At 38.4% G+C, this 23,675-nt stretch overlaps 2 long non-coding RNA genes across 2 annotated transcripts in view; one reads left to right on the top strand and one right to left on the bottom strand.

Moving 5' to 3' along the window:
- The first annotated feature begins 2,761 nt into the window (after positions 1-2,761).
- LOC116598133 lies at positions 2,762-23,536 on the top strand. The gene is made up of 3 exons (XR_004288965.1): positions 2,762-2,838; positions 21,742-21,745; positions 23,526-23,536. It is a non-coding gene; the product is annotated as an uncharacterized LOC116598133 (long non-coding RNA).
- Positions 16,100-23,675, bottom strand: part of LOC116598132 — a 36,323-nt gene continuing 28,747 nt past the window's right edge. The window contains exon 3 of the long non-coding RNA XR_004288964.1: positions 16,100-16,671. This is a non-coding gene — a long non-coding RNA (uncharacterized LOC116598132). The remainder of the gene's footprint in view (positions 16,672-23,675) is intronic.

The raw sequence follows: 23,675 nt of genomic DNA, 5'->3' as shown, positions 1-23,675 counted from the left end.
TTAGCTCGAAGTATATCAGTGTTGAAGATGGAGAATCTTGAGTGTAGTGATTGTGACTCATTATGGGTCAGGTAGTATCAATGAGATTATCAGATGACTTCTCATCAAAGTTATGAAGGCCAGTAGGCAGTGGGATGATATATTTTAAGTGCTAAAAAATATATTAAAAGAAATATGTGGAAATGCTATGACAAAATGTATGCCAAGAAAATTAGACAACCTAGATGAAACAGACAAATCCCTAGAAAGACACAAGCTACGAAAAATCCTCCCATAACCTTTAAGCCCTTTATATTTTTATCCTACATAACAGCCTCATCTATCATCATGCCCCTTTTAATTTACTGTATCTCAATTACTCTGGCTCTCATTTAGTTCCTAGGATCAGGGAGTATACAATTGTTCTATAATTGTTCTACAATTTTTACTTGTTGATTGTTCCCTTTTATCTTTGAGGACTCATTTAAATTCTATTTCCAGAAAGACTCTTGAGCGCCTTATAATTAATAAGTAACTATTCATTAAAATAATACTAACTGCTTTACCAAAGAACATTTATTTCACAATATCTTTTCCTCACATACTTGGTTGGCTTCTAAACTAGTTCCAATCAAGTTTCATGTTCCAGTAAACATGTCCAAAGTTTTTACCTAGGTGAAATTCTCAAGACTGATTTAGGTTTTTGCTTCCAAGTTCTCAGGGCAATCTGTCTGAAATTAATAGCAGATATCTTCAGGCCACCTGAAATCAAAGACTTGGTGGGAAGGTCACATACCTTTAATCTGATTTTTTCTCCAAGGTTCTGTGTAAATTAGCCACTGTCATTCAACACCCCTTCAGATCTCATCTGTTATAGTTTGGGGTCTCTCTCAAAAGGCAAGATTTTTTTAGAGTATCCAAAATTTGAGATTTTCATGATTTCCTTGCTTTATGAAAACTGCAGTTTTTTATCTGGATTTATCTTTATTTTTCTAGTAACATCTGATGAAAGATGGAAATGAAAGCCAATTTACATGATCATTCTGAATCTTTCCAACTACATACCCTAGAACAGAGTTTCTCAGCTTTAGCATCATTGACATTTTACAACAGATAATCATGTTATTGCAGCGATCTATCCTACACACTATTAGTTAACAGCATTCCTTGGCCTCTACCCATTACAAGCCAGTGACACCACCCTCATCTCCAGTTGTGACAAAAATGTCTCTAGACAATACCAAATGTCCCATGGTGTGCAAAATCACCCGTGATCAAGAACTGAAACTACAGGCTCATTAGGTCCATCTTCTGCCTTCAAATTATCAGAAGCAATATCTTTACCAAATTTTTGCTCAAATTTACAGCATGAGACTTCATTTTTCCAGCCTCTTAGAGTTTTTTGACTTTCTAACACATTACTGAGAGGTCAATATCACCTATTTAAAATATTTGTCATAGATAGCACTGTGTTTCAAGATTCAGAGTGAGTTTCCAGATTAGTCACCATAATTCTAGCTTCAGAATAAACAAATACCAACATTATTGTGGCTAAGCCCAATATATATTAATTTATTACATGTAGCAGTGCGATTCTGGCATTTGATGGGTGGCCTTCTGTGAGGTTCAGAAACCCAAGCTGTTTTCAGTGTGTGGTTCTGCCATTTTCAACATATAGCTTCAAGAGTCACCATAACTCATGTGTTTCAAGCCATAAAGAAAAAGATTATGGAGCATTATATAAATGGGATTTTATGGACTATTTTGGGGAAAAAAATAGGTTTTATTATCAGCTTTTAGTGTCTGCTACTTTTACTCATCCTGTCATTGTACCCTTTATTTTTTTCCTTCATGCTATTTATTAAATCTACTATAAAGTAATTATTTGAGCAGCCATTGGTTTATTATCCACCTGACCTCAAGGGCAATATGCTCCACAAAGATCAGAATTAAAACTATTTTGTTTGAAGCTTGCTCAGTTCCCAACATCTAGAAGAATTTTTGGCATTGAGTACCTTCTTAATAAAGACTTACTAAATGGATGAATAAATGAATTAATAAATGGATGAATGAATTAATGATATATATGATCCTTGATTTGGATATGACCTACTAAATCTTTATAATAGCATATTATTCTGCCAGACACAGATCCAGGCATTGGTTAACAAGAGATAATGACTGGCTGACCTAGAGAACAGAGGAATATCCTAATGATGGAGGGTGAGGATGGGGATGTTAGCAAGCAAAAATTAGAATTCAGTGCAGTAGCGTAGAGTTTTCTCTCCTGAATTCATTATCTCATGCTTACCCGGCTTATTAGAGTACTTAAGCTGGTTCTGCTCTCCTCAACTATAGTGAGGGGGAAAGGGGTTATGTAGTCTTCAGAGCCTACCTCTTACTAATTGTATTGGTTCCTGAGGCACCTTCTGCCTAATTGTGATAGTTAATTTTATGTATCACCTTGGCTGGGTCACAGTGCCTAGATATGTGATCACACATGATTCTGGATAGTTCCATGATGTTGTTTGTTTGTTCCTTTTTTATGTTCAGTTAGCCAGCACATAGTACATCATTAGTTTTTTTATGTAGTGCTCAGTGATTCATTAGTTGCATATAACACCCAGTGCTCATTACAACACTTGCCCTCCTTAATACACATCACCTGATTACTCCGTCCCCCCACCCTACTTCCTTCTGTAACCCTTGGTTTGGTTCCTAGAGTCCAGAGTCTCTCATGGTTTGTCTCCCTCTCTGATTTCTTCCTGTTCAGTTTTCTCTTCCACCATTTTCATCGACATGGTTGAAACTGGAGGGAATTAAGCTAAGTGAGATAAGTCAAGCAGAGTAAGACAATTGGTTTCACTCATGTGTGGAACATGATGGTGTTGGAACATGATGGACTTTATGGTGGGCAGAATGCTCTCCATAATGTGGGTAGGCTTCATATAATCAGGCAGAGATGAACTATGAGAGACTGTGGACTCTGAGAAACAAACAGGGTTTTTGAGGGAAGGGAGGTAGGAGGTTGGGTGAGCCTGGTGGTGGGTATTATGGAGGGCACGTATTGGATGGAGCACTGGGTGCTCCATAAACAATGAATTCTGGAACACTGAAAAGAAATTAAAAATAAATAAATAAATAAAAATTAAAAAACAAACAAACAAAAACTAAAGACTGATTACTCCTGAGCAAGAGGGAATTCTGCAACAGACAGCCTTAAGACTTGAACTCCTTGCCTCTTTGGGTCTTCAGCCTGCCAGCACAGCCTGCATATTTTGGACTGACCAGTGTCCATAAACATGTGCGCCAATTACTTAAGATAAATCTTTTTCTAAATACAGATTCAGATATAGATATATAGAATAAATATACAGATATAGAGTAGATATAGATGTACATTTTATTTTTCTGGAGAGCCCAATACACTGTTCATGTACGTATATTGATTCCAGACTTCATTCTAGGTAATAGGATCATCCCTATATATTACATGAATACCTACTTTCAAAGAGTTTGCATGGACTTGTATTCATGTCTGAAGTAAAAAGAGGTCTTTAAATCTGTGGGAATTAGATTTCACTTATATATTCCCACATTTATTTATTTCACTTGGTTTTAAGCCCCTTGAGGGCAAATGCTGTATCATTTACATCTTTTTATCCCTTGTATTCTGCCCATAATAAAAGATTTTTTAAGTATGTTAATTAAAGAAATGAATGAATACATGAATATCTCAATACTTATCTGCTAAAATATAGGGGTTTATCACAAATCATTTTTCTCATATGGCTAAAGTAAGGGAAATCCTGATGTGATCCCCCACCAAATATCACCTTTATCTACATTCCCACATTTCTGATTACTTTCAGTATGTTGTGATTGTGTAGAAGTCTTTGAGGGTGTCTCCTTAGAGAAAAATTTAGCCAGCTAAAAATATAGGGCTTGCACTTTTTTCCTCCTGTTGTAACAATATGGAAAGTCCAGTGGTAAATATCACATAGTGTTTACCAGCATGGGCTGACCTGACTTTAACCTCTAGCTCTGCCACGTATGAGTCCTATGACCATTCAAGTCTTAGCTTCCTCATCTGTAAATGGGGATAATAATAATAAAACTACATTATAATGTTGGTGTGAATTAAATGAAATCAAGCATATAAAGCATTTATCAAAATATCTGGCCATAGCAAGAGTTCAAAAAACATGAACAATTAATAGCTGTTATTGTGTCCTAGAAAGGTGCCAAGGTCAAAGTCAGGACATCAGTCCAAATAGTATTTAATCAAAATGTAAACTAGTAATAAGAACTGCACAGTAGCCAATGTCAAAGAGGTTACTGCCTATGTCCTCCAGGATTTTGATGTTCATCATCATTAGCCATCAGGGAAATTCAAATCAGAACCATATTGAGATACCACCTTTCACTAGTCAGAATGGCAAAAATTAACAAGACACGAAACAACAAAGGTTAAAGAGGATGTGGAGAAAGGGAACCCTCTTACACTGTTGGTAGGAATGGACGTTGGTGCAGGCCATCAAAACTCAGCCATCAAAAAGGATAAATACCCAACTTTTGTATCAGCATGGATGGGACTGGAGGAGATTATGCTAAGTGAAATAAGTCAAGCAGAGAAAGTCAATTATCATATGGTTTCACTTACATGTGGAGCATAAGGAATAACATGTTGGACATTAGGAGAAGGAAAAGAAAAGTGAATTGGGGGAAATCAGAGGGGGAGATGAACCATGAGAGACTGTGGACTCTGAGACACAAATTGAGGGTTTTAGAGGGGAGGGGGTAGGGGGATGGGTGAACATGGTAGTGGGTATTAAGGAGGGCATGTATTGCATGGAGCACTGGGTGTGGTACATAAACAATGAATCTTGGAACATTTAATTAAAATTAAAATTTTAATTTTAAAAATAAAATTAAATTTAAAAAAAACTGCACTCTAATGGCAAATCAGAAGAAATTGAGGAAACTAAGGAATCTGAAAAATTAGGATCTGAGTGAAGTAGGCAAGTGGAAGATGGTATAAATGAGTTCTGAAAACTTCTTTTGTCAAAAGGATCTGAAATCTATCACTAGGGGGACTTTATTTGAACAAACTGGTTTATCTAAAAAGACCAGAACTAGATAGTGACAGTAACCTGGGATAGCTAGATTCAGAGAAATTATGTGTTATGTGTTAATATTAATTCCAAACCCTATACATCCCCAGATATTCCTGTATATATTAAGACCCAGAGCTTCCTTGCCTTGTATGCTCTCAGTATCTTATCAAAATATTAATGATACAAGTTCATTTTACTGGCTCATTATTACATACCTGTCAGTCAGGATCCCATCAGGAAACAGATGATACACCCAAACTAAAAAAATATATATATATTAAAGATTTTATTTATTCATTTATTTGACAGAGAGAGAGACACACACACACAAAGAGAAAGGGGGAATACAAGCATGGGGAGTAGGAGAGGGAGAAGCAGACCTCTGGCTGAGTAGGGAGCCCAATGCAGGCTTGATCCCAGGACCAGGGATCATGATCCAAGCTGAAGGCAGACATTTGATGACTAAGCCACCCAGGCACCCCTCAAACTTGGAAAAAATAAGCAATTTTAATAAAAAGATTCTTTTTTTAATTGATTTTTTATTTATTTTCAGCATAACAGTATTCATTATTTTTGCACCATACCCAGTGCTTCATGCAATCCGTGCCCTCTATTATACCCACCACCTGGTTCCCCCAACCTCCCACCCCCCTGCCACTTGAAACCCCTCAAATTGTTTTTCAGAGTCCATAGTCTCTCATGGTTCACCTCACCTTCCAATTTCTGCCAACTCCCTTCTCTCTAACTCCCCATGTCCTCCATGCTATTTGTTATGCTCCACAAATAAGTGAAACCATATGATAATTGACTCTCTCTGCTTGACTGATTTCACTCAGCATAATCTCTTCCAGTCCCGTCCATGTTGCTACAAAAGTTGGGTATTCGTCCTTTCTGATGGAGGCATAATACTCCATAGTGTATATGGACCACATCTTCCTTATCCATTCATCCGTTGAAGAGCATCTTGGTTCTTTCCACAGTTTGGCGACCATGGTCATTGCTGCTATAAACATTGGGGTACAGATGGCCCTTCTTTTCGCTACATCTGTATCTTTGGGATAAGTACCCAGGAGTACAATTGCAGGGTCATAGGAAAGTTCTATTTTTAATTTCTTGAGGAATCTCCACACTGTTCTCCAAAGAGGCTGCACCAACTTGCATTCCCACCAACAGTGTAAGAGGGTTCCCCATTCTCCACATCCCCTCCAACACATGTTGTTTACTGTCTTGCTAATTTTGGCCATTCTAACTGGTGTAAGATGATATCTCAATGTGGTTTTAATTTGAATCTCCCTGACGGCTAGTGATGATGAACATTTTTTCATGTGTCTGTTAGCCATTTGTATGTCTTCATTGGAGAAGTGTCTGTTCATATCTTCTGCCCATTTTTGGATGTGACTGTCTGTTTTGTGTGTGTTGAGTTTGAGGAGTTCATTATAGATCCTGGATATCAACCTTTTGTCTGTACTGTCATTTGCAAATATCTTCTCCCATTCCGTGGGTTGCCTCTTTGTTCTCTTGACTATTTCCTTTGCTGTGCAGAAGCTTTTGATTTTGATGAAGTCCCAAAAGTTTATTTTTGCTTTTGTTTCCTTTGCCTTTGGAGACATAGCTTGAAAGAAGTTGCTGTGGCCTGATATCGAAGAGATTACTGCCTATGTTCTCCTCTAAAATTCTGTTGGATTCCTGTCTCACGTTGAGGTCTTTTATCCATTTTGAGTTTATCTTTGTATACGGTGTAAGAGAATGGTCAAGTTTCATTCTTCTACATATAGCTGTCCAGTTTTCCCAGAACCATTTATTGAAGAGACTGTCTTTTTTCCACTGTATATTTTTTCTTGTTTTGTTGAAGATTATTTGACCATAGAGTTGAGGGTCCATATCTGGGCTCTCTACTCTGTTCCACTGGTCTATGTGTCTGTTTTTATGCCAGTACTATGCTGTCTTGGTGATCACAGCTTTGTAGTAAAGCTTGAAATCAGCTAACGTGATGCCCCCAGTTTTATAACGATTCGGGGTCTCTTCTGATTCCATACAAATTTTAGGATTATTTGCTCCAGCTCTTTGAAGAATACTGGTGAAATTTTGATCAGAATGGCATTAAAAGTATAGATTGCTCTAGGCAATATAGACATTTTAACAATGTTTATTCTTCCAATCCAAGAGCGTGGAATGGTCTTCCATCTTTTTGTGTCTTCAATTTCTTTCATGAGTGTTCTGTAGTTCCTCAAGTACAGATCCTTTACCTCTTTGGTTAGGTTTATTCACAGGTATCCTATGGTTCTTGGTGCTATAGTAAATGGAATCGATTCTCTAATTTCCCTTCCTGTATTTTCATTGTTAGTGTATAATAAAGCCACTGATTTCTGTACATTGACAGAGATAAAGAAGGACACTACATAATTCTTAAATGGACTATCCACCAAGATGATCTAACAATTGTAAATATCTATGCCCCCAATATGGGAGAAGCCAATTACATAAGAATACTGTTAATCAAGATAAAGAGTCATATTGATAGGAATACATTAATAGTAGGAGATCTTAACATGCCTCTCTCAGAAATAGATCATCTAAGCAGAAAATCAATAAAGAAACAAGAACATTGAATGACACATTGGACCAGATGGACCTCATAGATATATACAGAACATTCCACCCTAAAACAACAGAATACTCATTCTTCTCAAGTGCACATGGAACCCTCTCAAGAATAGACCACATATTGGGTCACAAATCAGGACTCAACTGATACCAAAAGACTGAAATTATTCCCTGCATGCTCTCAGATCACAGTGCTTTGAAACTGGAGCTCAATCACAAGGAAAAGTTCAGAAGGAACTCAAACACCTGGAAGCTAAAGACCACCTTGCTTAAGAATGCTTGGATCAACCAGGAGATCAAAGAAGAACTGAAACAATTCATGGAAACCAATGACAATGAAGACACTTTGATCTAAAACCTATGGGTACAGCAAAGGTGGTCCTAAGGGGGAAATACACAGCCATCCAAGCCTCTCTCAAAAAAATTGAAAAATCCAGAACACAGCAGCTGTCTCTACACCTTAAAGAACTGGAGAATCAACAACAAATCAAACCAACTCCACACATAAGAAGGGAAATAATCAAGATTAGAGCTGAGATCAATGAGGCAGAAACCAGAGATACAGTAGAATGTATCAATGAAACTAGAAGCTTGTTTTTTGAAAGAATCAATAAGATTGATAAATTATTGGCCACACTAATCCAAAAGAAAAGAGAAAAAGCCCAAATTAATAAAATTATGAATGAAAAGGGAGATATCACAACGAACACCAAGGAAGTAGAAGCAATCATCAGAAGTTATTATCAACAGTTATATGCCAATAAGCTAAACAACCTAGATGAAATGGATGCATTCCTGGAAAACTATAAACTCCCAAAATTAAACCAGGAAGAAACTGACAACCTAAATAGACTGATATCTAGTAACGAGATTGAAGCAGTGATCAAAAACCTCCCAAAAAACAAGAGTCCAGGACCTCACAGATTCCCTGGGGAATTCTACCAAACTTTCAAAGAAGAAATAACACCTATTCTCCCGAATCTGTTTCAAAAAATTGAAGCAGAAGGAAAATTTCCAGACTCTTTCTATGAAGCCAGCATTACCCTGACCCCCAAACCAGGCAAAGACCCTACCAAAAAGTAGAATTTCAGACCAATATCACTGATGAATATGGATGCTAAGATTCTCAACAAGATCCTAGCAAACAGGATCCAACAGCACATTAAAAAGATTATCCACCATGACCAGGTGGGATTCATCCCTGGGCTACAAGGATGGTTCAACATTCGCAAATCAATCAATGTGATAGAACAAATTAATAAGAAAAGAGAGAAGAACCACATGGTTCTCTCAATTGATGCAGAAAAAGCATTTGACAAAATCCAGCATCCATTCCTGATTAAAACGCTTCAAATTATAGGGATAGAGGGAACATTCCTGAACTTCATCAAATCTATCTATGAAAGACCCACAGCAAATATCATCCTCAATGGGAAAAAGCTTGCATCCTGCCCTTTGAGATCAGGAATATGACAAGGATGCCCACTCTTACCACTCTTGTTCAACATAGTATTAGATGTCCTAGCAACAGCAATCAAACAACAAAGAGAAATAAAAGGTATCCAAATAAAAAGATTCTTGATTGCTTGGTGCTCAGTGTAAAGCCTGCTTGAGATTCTTTCCCTCTCCCTCTGCCCCCCCACTCATGCTCTTTCTCTCTTTCTAAAATAAATAAATAAATCGTTTAAAAAAAATTAAAAAAGGATTCTTGGCCAAGTTGTGGAAAATATAGAACATATGGAAAAACCACATGGGGTAGTGCACTATCCCAAAGTAACTGACAGAGGATCACCATCACCAACCCCAGGCTTGAAGAGACAAGATGGGACTGCCACTTACGAACCTGGGAAGATAGAGATGTGGGTGGAGGACAATCAACGGAGAGAAACACCAAGTCTGAGGATTTGAAGGAAACTGGAGTGACAATATCAAAGTAATGACCTCATTTTACTCTTTGTCTCCTGCTAATGGGTCCAACCAAACCCAACCAGAAACCAGAGTTCAAGAGAGTCCAAGATCCTCTCTGGCATTCAGAGAAGGATGGAAAAGGATAGAGAGTCAATCTGGAGGGTCCGCAAACATCAGATACCCAGCATGTTGCCCTATCTTCATAAACCTCTGGCACGCCTACTTCATATGGCTGCTTCAAGATAAAGCCAACAGTCTTCTTTAATATACTTATCCACCTCACAAACCTGTACCCCCAACTCTCTCCCATCAGGGTGGAAATTCTTTTGCATCTGGTACAGTGTTATTTGGGCCTTCTTTTTTCCCAGCTAGAACACCAGTGGGTACATGCCCCCAGGCTTGGGGACAGGCATTGACATGTCAGAATTAGCTGGACATGTCTATGCTGAGACCTCCATGTTGAGACCTTCATGATACAATAAAAGATGGTAAGATGTACTTAGCACTGAACAGTGACTGATTTCAGTGGAGTCTTTCTTTGATAAGTTAGGTAAATCAAGAATCTGCAGGGCCTCAGGATTCTGAATGTCAATAGTTATTGTACAAAAGTGTATAAAATGTAACTCTGGTTTTATTTTACGAGGTTGATTATTTGCATCCTGGATAAATAGCACTTTACTGCATGTTCCATGTTAATAACATCTGACATTTTTTTTAAAAAAAGGTTTTTGATCATTTTGTAAACCAGCTTTGAAATTCCTAGTTCTCAATACTGGCCAGAACCCAAAATGGAAACTGAGAACAAAGAAAAGAAACTGTTTTTATAAATCAGAGGCGGCAGCTTCAGAAATCATGAGAGAGGTCGGAAAACATTTTCAGACTGGTTTTACAACTCCTGTTAGCCTGGTTAATTGATATTACCACCCAAATGTACCTTGACTAAGCTTTGAAAACTTTTGAAGTTCACCTTCCTAAATGAATACAATTCTAAACTCCATGAAGAATGCTAAGTGTTACTCCTCCCCAATAATAAACTGAATTGAAATTTTATACGATGTTGGAAATTCTTAAGTCAAGTTTGAAGAATCACCTTGAAGCCATTAATTACCAGATAATGCTTAAACCAAAGAAAACGCTCATCTATACAGATGAATAAAAGAACTCACAGGGTGGCCTACCACTAAATTATTTTCTTGGGACCATTGTGAAGGCAATGTCTCTTGGATGGCAAGTCTGGCAGTAGACACAATGAAGCTATTTTCAGTCATGTGGGCCCCAGGTGCCTTTATAACTCTTATCACTCTCTTGCTCTCCCTGGCCTTCACTCAGACCTCCTGATCACTCAATTCTCTCCTACTTTAAACATTCCAAGGCCAGAAGACTTCCTTATCTGTTTGGATGAGAAAGCTTAAATGCTTCCTATTTCCCTTTCCAGATAATATGCTAAAAACCGTTTGGTGTTTAACTCCAGTTTGTGACTTTTAAGAGAATCGGCCATGATGGAAAGGCCTAGACAAGGAATCGGGGAGTTTAGGTTCTGGTTTTAATCATGCCATTGTGACATTGGCTATTGTGACTTTGGCGTCACCACTTTATCTCTCTGAGTCTGTTTCCTCTTCTGCAATAGGAGGGTGTTGCATTTCGTTGGTGACTTCCATGCTGTTTTTCAGTATTCGTTCAAATGAAATCTTACACGAAGTTCAATATGCCAAGCAGAAAAAGAGCTTCTTTGGCTTGAAGGAAATGTGACTTCTACCAATCCTGTGCACCTGACCATTACACTTCCCTATATCTTTTAAATTCACCTGGCATTCAGAGTATGATCTTTGGCCCATGCATTCAGCTCATGATACCTGAAGTTATTAAAAAGCAGAACTCTACAGGGAGGAGGTGAGTGGGGCAATGGATGAAACAGGTGAAGAGGATGAAGCCTACAATTAACTCCATGAACACTGAGTAATATATGGAAGTGCAGAATCACTGTATTGTACACCTAAAACTAATATAACACTGTATGTTCACTATGCTGGAATTAGTATTTTTAAAAAACAGAACTCTACAAGAGTATTGTAATAGTGTTGTATAATGACAGAAGCTAGCTACACTTGTGGTAAACAAGGCATAATGTACAAACTTGTAGAATCACTATGTTGTACACCTGAAACTACTGTAACATTGTGTGTCAATTATACTGTAATTAATAAATAAATTAAAAATAAACAAACAAAAAAACCTCCAATAATTTTTTTTAGACCAAAAAAAAAAAAGAAGCAGAACTCTGGGCCCCGCCTCTACCATCTACTAAATTAGTCTGTCTGGTTAGAAGTAGGGCTCAGCAATATTTAAACAAGCATCTCAGGTAAATCTCGTGAACATGAAAATTTGAGCACAGCAAAGCACACTGAAATGCTCAGGGCCAGGTATTTCTGAAGTCTTTTTCTACTTCAACACTCTAACTTTCATTGTTAATACTTAAGTCTGACAAATCCCTTTGAAATCTGATGAAAGCAATAAATCTTCTGAGAAAAGTACACACACACATACACACACGAGCACAAAGTATTCACACATGAACACAGACACATACATGAAATTTGCCTAGAATTTTAGCAAGTTTAAATACCCAGTTATGGGGTGACTGGGTGGTTCAGTTAGTTAAGTGACCAGCCCTTGATTTCAGCTCAGGCTGTGATCCCAGGGTTGTGAGATTGAGTTCTGCTACAGGCTCTGCACGGGGCTTGGAGTAGATCCTGCTTAAGATTCGCTTTCCATCTCCCTCTGCCTCTCCCCTCTATTCCCCTACCCCACTTGCTCACTCTTCTCTCTTTCTCTAAAGACAAAATACCCAGTTATGTACCTTCCTGATGTCCATCCATGAACACTATGGGCCCATAGTTAAAACCACTCTGACATCTATGACATAACAGTGATATTTCAGGGTGAATGTGGCGATTTATTAGAGAAGGAGCCCTTCTGGGATTAAATCAAACTCTCTTGACTGCTGGATATTGCTCTAAATCAAAGCTTCCTCTGATTTATAACCTCTAAACCAATTTTGAACTTGTTCAAAATATTTGATTTTTTTGTTTGTTTCTCTTATTCACCAGGATAGTGTCATCCTGAATTTTCCTCAAATACTTCACTATAGGTATGAGGATGAAATTGCTAAACTAGCTGATACTTCCCCAAGATTCTTGATATAAGGACTGTTCAGTTCCTAATTGGTTTGCTTCCCAAATTGCATGCATAGACATTCTCACGATGGAAAAAGAGGGTCATGTCTTCCAACAGGAATGATGTGGCCACCTCATTTTTGGAAGCCCAGACATTCTTTTCAGAGGACCAAGGGTGAGCATGGAACTAGTTTTCAATCTGCCAAACAATAAAACTGTGTGGTGGCGCCAAGCACCCCTATAAAGGGCTGTTCCATAAATATTCATGGACCATGACAAGGAACATGATGGTCCCTCCTCAAAAGTCTGTCTCCATTTTTCACAGTGCCACCCAAATATACCATATGATATGTTGGAGTGGGAACTCCAACATATAACATAGGCAAGGCTCTGTACTACCTGCATGATTTCTTTGTGCTTTTTTCCCCCTAAACTTTCTCTTGCAATTTGAGTGACTCGGGCTTTCATTCTGCCTTTGGCCAGACCGCAAAAGCCCCCCTCCAAATCCACTCCCCCACCTACGTATTCCCAGTCAATAGGGAACCACTTAACGACATGAACATTAACTAATTTGAAATTTGCTTTTCATCCCAGCACTAATAGGAGAAGAAGAATGTGTTTGTGTTTGCAAGTTTTCCATATGGGTTAAGTAAAGATTGTTTGCTCAAGTTTGAAGCTTGGAAAAGAAAGGAAAAACAAGCCCCATGTCTCATCTTGTCCTTTGGAGGTAGGCAGAAGAGTCATTGTTCCCACTGCAGCTGAAACCTGTGGGCTGAGACACCAGTAGAGTCTCTTCTCTGAGGTTTCTAAAAAAGTTTCCCACAGACTTATCCTTGTCAGCAACCGTGGCAGGCTATTGTGTTTTGCCTTTCATTCCTTATTTATTGCTAAAAAAGGTGGTAATGACAGCTGAGAATGGAAAGAGTGGCAGGAAAGGAGTGAAACATAGGAATGAGGTATTGATATAAACAAGAGAAGTTGCTAAAAAGGGAAAGGAGTCCCTTGTCCTCTAAAAGCTCAAAGTGCCTTTCCTCATCTGGCAAGACTGGACCAAAAGCAAAATTATTTATAAAGGCAAACAGATAAGAAAAATTACTAATCCAGGATGCCAGGTATACCCCTACCTCTTCCCACAAACAAAATGTTGCCTTTTAATTCTTTGGAGTTAAAACAAGGCCCAGAACAATAAAGAAAACTATGTTTGAGGGCAAAAATCAGGATATATAATATGGAAGCAGGAGCTAGGATTCTGAAAATACAACCCCACCTTTCATAATCTCAAAGAAAAAAAAAAAAAAAACCTGTGGAACTAAGGGTTCTCTCCACTCCTTAGCTGAGCCATGGCCAAACTAAGGATGCTGCTATTGATCAAGGGCTTATTAGGGGCTCTAGGTTTTTGATCTTGGCTTATGTCTTTAGTGAGATATGCATCATCTTCCATGCTTCTCCTTACACTATAGTTTTTATAACAAGTCAGCAGCCTCTATTCTGAATGCAGTTTTAGCCCATTAGTAAAAAGAAATGGCAATGTAGAATGAAAAGCTCCAATGTCTCCCCATCACCAAAATAACAGAATCCTAGGTCTTCAACATGGTCTACATGGACCACTACAATCTGCCCCTTGCCACTGTTCCAGATACAAGTCCTAATATTTTGCCTCTTAAACCTTAGGTTAAACAGTTTCAGAAACTTTAATTTCCTCCAAATGACTGTGCTACTTTAGGCCTCTATGGGTTTTCCTATGATATTTTAATTCTCCTCTTACTCATTCTTTTGTTTGTACCTAACCCCACCTGTCAATATAGAACTCAGGTGCCATCACATCTAGGAAGTCATTCTTAGCATCCCAGACCACTCCTTGATGTGGAATTAGGCACCTGTGAATGGTATCCTCAAGAGAATTACCATTTTATTGAAATTACTTATTTTTGTGTGTATCTCCTCTATTAAAGCACGGGTTCCTCAAGGAGAAAGATGATGTCTTATAAACTTTGTAGCAAGTTGTCATAGATAACCTGGTTAAGGAAAAGAGCAACCATGTGCCACACACAAAGGTATTACTGTCTTCTATGGCCAAAGTTGTAAAAGTAAAAGGCCTGGTGCCTTCTTTGTGTTAATGTCCATTAGAGGGCCCTAAAGCAATATAGCTTGAAACTAATGTGTGCCAGAGTGTGGTAAAATTCTTGCTTAACTTCTAATTACAAAACTATCTCAGCCTATGCATCAAACATGTGTCCAAAGTTTGGGGGCGGGTGGTTAGGAAGGATGGAGTGGGGGAAGGGGATGGAGTGGTTGATGTTTTTACCAGGAACAAGTTCAAAACACAAGCTCACTCTAAACTCATCATCATTTCTGTCCTCCAGCAATTAAAACTGTAAGTGTGTGTATTTTATCATGCCTTCAGTTGTAAGTAATAACAAATTCAAATCCAAATCAACCATATTTAAATGGCAGAAGGAACTTCTTGTCTCATTTAAGTGAAAAAAAGTAGGACGGGGTTTAGGAATGGCTTGATCAGGGATCTGGCTCTATTTCTTAAAATTCACTTGTCTCTTCCTTCCTACATTTGATAGCTATATCCAAACATCTTCTCTTGTGGCTATAGTGGCCTCAGAACTTGTACCTGTACACTATATCTTTCAAAATAAGACAGGGACCCTATCTCTTCTCTAATTATAGATAAAATAATTCCATATTCTGACTTGACTAACCTGGTCAGGTAAATGGCATATGTTCATTGGTTTAGACCTATGGTTATTGCTAATACCTGAGCATAAATTCTTTGCCAAATGGGATGAAAGAATGCTGACTGGCTTTTGCTAATCAGGGCCCAATCAATCTGCAGAGTAACCATGTAATAGGTGAGGAGTGAAGCAGACCTTCAAGGGTAATTACAATGTCCAGTACACTAAGTCAAGGTTAGCATGTCTGGCCCCTCTCCTACAGTCTCTTCAAAGACATGCTTCATGTCTTCATATAGGTAGATCCCATGCTACCACACCCTACCAACAACTCACTAGACCTTGCTTCGCTGCCTTGTGAGTAAGAAATTATCCCTATTTCACTGCTGAGGGAATTGAGAATGTTTAAATCAAATCCCCCCTTAAGATATTACAGCTAATAAGCAGTACACTCAGGGTACAGACACAGCTCCACCTGATTCAATTCCATGTTCTCATGCCCCATATGATGTCTCCAACCCTGATACAAATATAAGCCAAAGTTAGATGTTATCACCTCACCCTGGCTTACCATGTTAAGAAATTTCCCATCTGAACAGTGGAATCTGCTTTGTTTTCTTATTATATGTATGGATAATATTTTCTATAAGTACAGAATCCACAGTTTAAGTCTGGAAAGAATACATTCTGGGTCCTTGTGTCTACGAATAATCATGTATTGAATAGAAAGTGTTTATGGTGGATGTGAGGGTGCACATGGATATATGTTCTATTTTCTGGTTATCTTAAAATCTTAACAATAGATGGCTTGCATGGCTCTCTTTAATTTTGAAAAAGCTCCACAGGTCTATGGCATATGGCTAGGCTCCCTCCAGAAACACTCCAATATGTCCCATAAAATCATCCTGGTGTTGTTACACAGTGAAGACATCTGCTTGTCTAACTTGTCATTTCCACATTAGTACCTAGACATACACACACTTAACACAGTCCTTGGAGAAGGTATCTTAAAACCTTCTTCGCTTTTTAACTCCATCATCCTCAAAGGTCTGGGAAGTTAAAAGGTATGTTCATATTATGCAAGTATTGAATATGACTAAATGCAAGAGGTGATAGTGAGATCACCTTAAATTTCCTACTCAACTTGCCTACTTAACAGCCATAACTTTGGGCAGGTTATTACCCTCTCTAAATCTTCATTTCTCTTATCTGTAAAACAGAGATAATAATAATAATAATTATTATTATTATTATTTTATATGGTTGTCATGAACACATTGGCACATTGAAAACATTTAAAAATGTTCACTGCTACTATTATTATGATAGATATTTGTATCTGTATCACCCTTATGATTATTAATTAGAATTAGTATTTTACTCAAACGACCAAATTCATTTTATTTCCTTACTGTTGGATATCAGTTGCATAAAATTTCCATCTACTTAATATACTGCCTTTGGGAATCTAACCTTTAATTTAGATAAAGGTCTGTTTTCCTCTTTCATATAAAAGAAAAATAAACAAACAGACACAAAACATATTTTTTAATATCTTGGATATTTACTTTCTGATTTATGCTATCCAGCACTGTGCTTAAAGTTTTTCTTCCATTTCTTTTTTTGTTAGCTAAAGTAGCAGATCTTCTTACAATTTCCTTTAGTAATTACTTTTGGTACTTACCAGGTCTAAGCAACTAAGACACAGACCCTATAAAGAAAATGTCATCTCTACACAGTCAATAGACCCAGGTTTCAATGGGCTTAACCTGAAGCTCTGGTCTGCCAAGCACTTTGGTGTTACATCCCAAGGGCCCTGGAGCTAATGAAACATGTTGCACTCCTAATATCTACTTAAGCAAATTGAATGTGGCCATCCAAGAAAATTACTCCGTTGTCATGGTAACTCTTTTACTACTTTAGGTCAAGAAGAACAGGAAAAAAAAAAAAAAAAGCTGGCAGCAAACTTTACAATCTAAAATAAAGTTGTGGGAGGTATGAGGCAGAGGCAAAGACAAGTGAGGGATTTAATTCAATATGGAGGAAAACACCTGAGATACAATGAGCTCCCCATAATGTGCTCCCATTCACCATGTTTAGACATAAGGTTGGGGGTGTCTCAGCAATAGGTTCACAGAGTGTGAAATATGGAAAAGCTCTTAGGGTATCTAATCTGAGCCCCTCATTTTACAAATAAAGAAACAAGCCCAGAGGGGTAGGACAACTCACACAAGTTAGCATACTAAATTACTTGGCCCACACCAAAGCAGAAACAAGGTCTCCTGCTTTCCTTCCCAAGTTTCTTTTATCATTATATCCCCAGCATTTAAGTGCATAAAAGAACTATCCAAAAGACCTTTAGGAATCTTTGCTATTATCCTAATATATATATTTTAAAGATTTCTGCATTTATTTAAGAGAGAGAGAGAGAGAGTCAGAGAGAGACTGAGAAAGAGAGAGAAAGACAGCATGAGATGGGGAAAAGCCAGAGGGAGACAATCTCTGGGACTCCAGGAGCATGACCTGAGCTGAAGGCATTCACTTAACCAACTGAGCCACCCAGGTGCCCCTTTGAAAATTATAAAGGATTGATTCAGTGCAGAAGAGGAAGACAGGTTAGTCTTAAACTGATTCCAGGACTGGCCAGTTACTGAAAAGTTGGAAAGATTTCACTCATCGTACATTAATTACACATTGGCACTATATTAGGTGGATCCCAGAGATCCATGATGGAACCCAGAGATCACAGATGATATAGTCAAATAAGTTAGGCCACTCATGGTTCTCGTAAAAGCAGAACACTTCTTATGTTTATGCTTAGAGTCAAGAGTCTGAAAATCTCCACTTTCAAGAAATTTATTCTTCATTTCACAAACGTTAGAACATACGGAAAAGTTATGGTACTAACAAGCAACAGACATGCCCTGATTTTAATTCTATGATGCTATCAATACAAAGAAAGAGTAGAAATTGTAAAATAAGTAAAAGAGAGGAATTTTAATGTCTTTATCAGTGAAAAGGTAATACTAGTTGGTTTAAAAAAAAAAAAAAGAGGACCTAGGATATTAAGCTAGTACATAGCAGCAAACCAATAACATGGAAAAGGACCCTTCTATGTACAACATTTCTAAGATGTGTATGTAGGTTAACATCACTGTATCATGTCCATCTTGATCTAATACTACTCCATTTGTTGGCCAGACCAAAAACAGGTACTTCAGTCTTATCCCTTAATGGTGCTCCTTGCTTTTCTGATTGAACTTCTCCCCAGCTATCCCTGGATTCCAACTGCTGGCAGAGGAAATAAGTCTTGGTACCCCATTCTTAGGCCAGCTTTTCCCAAGATCAACAACAATCTGATGATTATTCAGACTTAAACCCAGAAGGACTTGCAAGAATTGAGAGGGAGCCTATTATAAAAGGATGGATTATAAAAGGAAGTGATTAAACAATAAGACTACCTTATAGAGATGTGGAAACATCACACCAAAAGAAAATATGACCCTGCCATGGTACTCTATAGTGGATTCAATTTCTGTAATCAGACTATCACCTGGGCAAAAACTAATGTTCTTTGGATGGATGGAGAGGTAGGTAGCTAGAAAAGAACAAAGCCATGGGTACAAATGATAGTGTTAATAAATTCTAAAACAAGGATAACTTATGGGCACATTCATCTAATCAGTCACTCACAGAACCAGTATTTGTTGTGGAGTTACTATGTACCAGATTCTATTCTAGGTGTTAGAGTTACAGTCGACTGTAACTCTCTTCTTCCCAGTGACTCTTCAAAGAAGCCCTTAGAGTTCACAAATACATAATCTACTGTCATTACTCAGTCACTCTTTTGTAAGCCCAGAATCTACAATATTTCATTGACCACACCAAATGACTTATGGAGCCAACCAGACAGCAGAATTCAATTCAAGTTGGCAAATACTGAGCTTCAACATGTACTGGCAACCACCTGTGATACCTCATGGTACCCTCATGGACTTTACTATTCTGTAAAGAAATGATATAATATGAACACACACATGCACACACACATACATACACATGTATAAGAGACAGAACAGTAATGACATCAGAGAGCTACAAAGAAAATGTTCTCAGAACTCAGAGGAGTTAAAAACATCCTGTGAAGGAACTGGAAAATGCTTTATAAATTAGTTTGTTTTTGTTTTTGCTATTAAAGAAAGGAATTGGCAGGACAGAAATGGCTCAAAAGAGCATTCCAGGTAAAGAAAAGCAGCAGGAAACCCTGGCTTATGTTTAAAGGTCAGCAAAACTTTCTACCTTCAATGCTTTTTTAGGAAAGATGGCTGCGAATGAGGCATTTCTACACTCTTGTAATGATTTTCCAAGTCGAAAGTTTTGATGATAAGTTAGAGGTGGCAAGACCTATTTGAGAATTTGACAAAAGTAATAGTTCTGCACTCCCCCAAAACATACTTAGTCCCCAGGTAAGAAGTTCCAAGTTAGACTCCTTCCCAACTCCTTTAAAAACTTCAGCTGCCACTTTTCCAGGAAAAGTCACGTCAGCTAACTTTCCATCTGACTACTTCTACTAGACATAGATGTGACTAGCTTTAAATGAAACTGGAAATGGACCTTCCATTTGTTCTGCTGTAATTAATACAAGTCAGACTGCTTAGATTGGTAAGCACAAACTGAACTGGAGGGCACTGAACCCCCCCCCCCCAGGAAGGTTCTCCAGTGAATGATGACAGTGCCACACTGGCCAGAGAAAGAAAGAATTAATGCATGCTACATGGCAGCAGCTTGCAAGTATGAAATTGCTACATGGCTCCTTAAACACTTGAATTGGCTGAAAATCAAATGTGTATTCACAAACATGTCCCCATTGTATACAAACATTTATACATCTTGATGACAATCATCTGAATTCAGTATTCAGACTTTACCAACATCGTTCTTTTCTGCTTCTTACCAGAGATCACATACAGACTTGGACCTTACCTAACTAACAATATGAGCAGGTTATTCTCAATTTAGTGTTTTGCCAGCAAAATGGTTAGACTCCACCAGAAGACCTCCTTAAGAGATTGTAAACTATTGTTCTATGGGGCATGTTGGGCCCAGAGATTTATTTTATTTAGTGCATAATATTTTTTTAATCTTAGACTGTTCTTAACATTTTGAAATCAGGTAACTCCATATTAAAATTTAAATTGCTGAGGACTTTTTAAAGAATCTGGAGATCTGATAATAATGAGCATAATTTTACATAGCAATAATCAGTTTAAGATGAATTATGACAAGGGAAAGTGTAAGGTTTTATAGGCGAGGTAAACACAACACCAGGCGAGTTAAGCGCAAGGCAAGATTTATTAAAGGCACTCTCTGGGGACACCTGGGTAGCTCAGTGGGTTAAAGCCTCTGCCTTCAGCTTAGGTCATGATCTCAGGGTCCTGGGATCGAGCCCTGCATCTTTCTGAGCTTTCTGCTCAGTGGGGGGCCTGCTTCCCTCCCTTTCTCTCTCTGTGAAATGAATAAATGAAATCTTTAAAAAAAAAAAAAAAGGCACTCTCCAGCGAAGTTTCAGGGCTCAGGAGAAGGGGAGCCAGGAAAGTCATGCCAGGAGGAGGTCAGCACTCTCAGGCAAGGTTCCAAGACTCAGGAGGAGGGAGCTGGGAAAGTTCGTGCTGGGAGGGAGTCAGCAGGGTCTTTCATCAGGATAAGGCAGGGCATGGGTTCACATCCATACATGGTAAGGTATTTGGTGATGGGAGGGAATGGGGGAGTCCTGATACTCCTGTTTCCTGCATAGGTATCAGGTTACTTATGGAGAAGGGACCTCGGCATACATCCTTTTGGCAGGAGAGTCAAGGGTTAAGGAAGGGGAGGGGGGTGGCCTGGAAGATGGTGGCCTGGTGGTCATTTCTATTTTTCCTCCTGCATTCCCAGAGCCTCAACAGAAAGAGGCAAGATGGTGGAGGAATAGCAGATTGAAATGATGTCAGGTCATAGGAGTTCAGCTAGATAGTTATCAAACCATTCCGAACACCCACAAACCCAACAGACTGACAAAAAGAAGAGCAGCAATTCTAGAAACAGAAAATTGACTACTTTCTGAAAGGTAGAACATGTGGAGAAGTGAATCTGAAGCGCCAGGAAGATAAACCGCAGGGGGGAGGGGCTGGCTCCCGGAAAGCGGCAGAGCAGTGGAGCACAAAATTAGAACTTTTAGAAGTTGGCTCCACTGAAGGACAATGCTCCAGAGGCTAAGCGGGGGTGGAGCCCTCGCGGGGACAGCATGGTCTCAGGTCCCACAGGGTCACAGAAGGATTGGGGGTATCTGAGTGTTGCAGAGCTGCCAGGTATTGGAGCAGGGAAGCCAGCTACAGAGACAGAGTCAAGGAGCAATCTCTCAGTTCAGGATTACCTTAAACCATGATCTGCAGCACAGTCGGGCCATTGCTCTTTAAGCAAGGGATCCCACAAGTGGCAGATCTGGGGAGACTCACCTTCTTCCTCTGGAGGCAGGAATCTGCTGAGTTTGGAGATTCCAAATGGGGCGGTGCGTCAGAGACAGAAATGCTCAGTCACAGGGTGGGTGAGCACAGAGCGTGGCCAGAAACCAGGGAGACGGGAGGGATTGACCCTTTTCTCTGAGGGTGCACTGAGGAGTGGGGCCCCGAGCTCCTCCAGGCTGGAGATTGGGAGGCCGTCATTTTCATTCCCATCCTCCAGAGCTCTACGGAAAGCATTCAGGGAACAAAAACTCCCAAAAGTGAACTCGAGCAGATTTCTTAGCGTGGCCTCTGGCAAGGGCGGTGCAATTCCACCTCAGGAAAGACATTTCATAATCGCTGCAACAGGCTGCTCCCCCAGAAGATCATCAAGAACATCCAGCCAAGATCAAGCTCACTGATCAAGGAGAAGAGAGGAACTCCAGAGAGAGGCGAAAGCAATGCATGGAATTCATGGCTTTCTCCCTATGAGAAAAGTCGCAAAGTTAATTAAATTTTTAATTTTTTTTTCTTATTCTAATTTTTAAAATTTGTCCCCTTTCCTCTTTTAACATTTTTAACTAGTTTATCTTAATGCCTTTCTAAAAAAATTTTTTAAGCCTTCATTATTATATTCATATTTTATCCTTCATTGTAGTTAACCTTATTTTTTGTATACATATAGGATATTTGTTTTCGTTTTTGTTTTTGTTTTTTTAATTTTGGAATACAATTTATTCTAATAGATCACAATATGCCCTAAATCTAATACAGGGCTTTGTTGTAGTCTCCAGCCTAAGCACATTACCTCCACCTCTTTTTCCTTCTTCTTTCTTTTCCTGAGCAACTTATCTTATCAAATCCTTTCCTAGATTTTTTAAAATTTTTTTCTGTACAGTCATATTCCATCCCTTCATCATGTTTACCCTTATTTTTCTGTATATATAAGGTTTTCTTTCTTTCTTTAAAATCTTGGGAGGTAGTTTATATTAATAAACCAAAATACACCCAAAATCAAGTGGGTGGCTCAGGTCTATTCACAAAAAAAGAAAATATATTTTATATATATTTTTATATATTTATATATTTAAAAATATAAATATATATAATTATTTATTTATTTTAATATATATTATATATATATTTTCTTTTTTTAATTATTATTATTTATTTTTTTTTTTTAACATATGTCAGCATTTATTTTTATTTTTTTTTAATTTTTTATTTTTTATAAACATGTATTTTTATCCCCAGGGGTACAGGTCTGTGAATCACCAGGTTTACACACTTCACAGCACTCACCAAAGCACATACCCTCCCCAATGTCCATAATCCCACCCCCTTCTCCCAAACCCCCTCCCCCCAGCAACCCTCAGTTTGTTTTGTGAGATTAAGAGTCACTTATGGTTTGTCTCCCTCCCAATCCCATCTTGTTTCATTGATTCTTCTCCTACCCACTTAAGCCCCCATGTTGCATCACCATTTCCTCATATCAGGGAGATCATATGATAGTTGTCTTTCTCTGCTTGACTTATTTCACTAAGCATGATACGCTCTAGTTCCATCCATGTTGTCGCAAATGGCAAGATTTCATTTCTTTTGATGGCTGCATAGTATTCCATTGTGTATATATACCACATCTTCTTGATCCATTCATCTGTTGATGGACATCTAGGTTCTTTCCATAGTTTGGCTATTGTGGACATTGCTGCTATGAACATTCGGGTGCACGTGCCC

This window comes from Mustela erminea, chromosome 9 (assembly GCF_009829155.1).
Source record: "Mustela erminea isolate mMusErm1 chromosome 9, mMusErm1.Pri, whole genome shotgun sequence".
Classification (NCBI taxonomy): Eukaryota; Metazoa; Chordata; class Mammalia; order Carnivora; family Mustelidae; genus Mustela; species Mustela erminea.
Note: the sequence above shows the minus strand (reverse complement) of the source record. Positions and strands in the feature narration are given on the sequence as shown.